Source organism: Lissotriton vulgaris, chromosome 1_2 (assembly GCF_964263255.1).
Source record: "Lissotriton vulgaris chromosome 1_2, aLisVul1.2, whole genome shotgun sequence".
Lineage (NCBI taxonomy): Eukaryota > Metazoa > Chordata > Amphibia > Caudata > Salamandridae > Lissotriton > Lissotriton vulgaris.
Window position 1 is genome coordinate 325,412,720 of NC_141686.1, and position 2,107 is coordinate 325,414,826.

Genomic DNA, 2,107 nt, shown 5'->3' on the forward strand with positions numbered 1-2,107 from the left:
GTCCGGCTTCTGAGCCAAACACAGCACCGAGACCGCCCTCATCGCAGCAACAGACGACATTCGAACACTACTGGACAACGGAGAAACAGTTGCCCTCATCCTACTTGACCTCTCCGCAGCCTTCGACACAGTCAGTCATAACACCCTTATACAACGCCTCAGCAACGTCGGAATACATGGAAAAGCTTTGGAATGGATCATCTCGTTCCTCGCCGGTAGAACCCAGAGAGTCCGCCTCCCCCCTTTTAGATCAGAGGCCAGCGAAGTCATTTGCGGCGTACCACAAGGATCATCACTCAGCCCTACCCTCTTCAACGTATACATGAGCCCCCTCTCAACCATCGCGCGACAACACAACCTCAACATCATCTCCTACGCCGACGACACACAGCTGATCCTCTCCCTCACCAAAGACCCAAACACCGCCAAAACCAACCTACACGAAGGGATGAAAGAAGTAGCCGAGTGGATGAAGAACAGCCGTTTAAAACTTAACTCGGAATAAACGGAAGTTCTCATCTTAGGTTCATCCCCCTCCGCCTGGGACGACTCATGGTGGCCACCGGCCCTGGGAACCGCACCCATACCGACGGACCACGCACGGAACTTGGGCTTCATCCTGGACTCCTCACTCTCGATGACCAGACAAGTCAACGCCGTCTCATCATCATGCTTCAACATCCTACGCATGCTCAAAAAAACATTCCGTTGGATCCCCACCGAAACAAGAAAGATGGTCACCCACGCACTGGTCACAAGCCGACTGGACTACGGAAACACCCTTTATGCCGGAATCACAGCCAAACTACAGAAAAAACTCCAACGTATCCAAAACGCCTCAGCCAGATTCATACTAGACATCCCCCGCAAAGATCACATTTCCGGTCACCTGAAAGACCTCCACTGGCTCCCCGTCAACAAGAGAATAGCGTTCCGTCTCCTCACCCACGCACACAAAGCCCTCTAGGACCTAGGACCCGATTGCCTCAATACGCACCTATCCTTTTACACCCCCACCCGCCAACTACGATCTTCCAATCAAGCCCTCGCCGCTATTCCGCGCATCCACAGATCCACTATGGGAGGAAGATCCTTCTCCCACTTAGCGGCCAAGACCTGGAACACTCTCCCCACCCACCTCCGCCTCACACAGAACCACCTCTCCTTCAGAAAACAACTAAAAACTTGGATATTCGATAAGTAAAATTCCCCCCTTCCTCAAGCGCCTTGAGACCCTCTGGGTGTGTAGTGCGCTATATAAGTGCTGACTTGACTTGGTGTGCTGTTAAATTTGGTGGCATGATGTTGAAATCTGTGGGGAGTATTGGAGGTATGTGGTGTGTTGTGGAATTGTGTTGTGTAGTTGAAATATGCCGTTTGGTGTGGAATTATGTGGCGTGTTTTGGATTGTTTCTGGGATTTACTGTTCCTTCTCCTTAAAAAGAAACTGTTTAAAGTGCCACATTTTACGTTACAACCCTTTGTTTGTGTTGCAGACTTAATAAAAAGAATGTATTCATTGCCAACCTTATTTTTGTGTGTCTCTTGTCTCGAATGTTAGTTGCTTCGATTTTCTAGAGCCAAGCTTGAAATGAGGCTTTCCTCCTGCTTTTATTTTTATGCCTTTCTTGTAATACATCCTTACGTGCAAGGATAAAGAGCGTTCATCTGTGTCCAAGCAGCAAGATAAAGTGGGATGAGCAGGGGGGAGCCCTGTTTGCGCCCCTGTTCTTTGCCTGTTTCTGATTTCGAAGCCCGAGGTGATGGTTTGGATCTTTAGGACAACCGTCGTCTGTCTGTGAGCAGAAAACTACTTGTCCGTCTTTATTACAGCACACAAAATCAGTGGTCGAAGTGGGAAAAAGAACAGGGGAACTGTGGGCTCAGAATCAGAGGGCGGGAATAACCCGAGAACTGGATCAGTGGGCGGAGTCAGAGGTGAGGCTAGAAAGGGCAAAGCATCCCACTTTTTGGTATTTGTTTGGCATTTCACTGACCAGTTACATCGTATTACGTTATTTCATTCAACCAGTGGATACACCTGTTTATTTAAGGTTTAATATGAGTTGTTGACATTAATATACATTCACAAGGTGGGAAAAGTTTC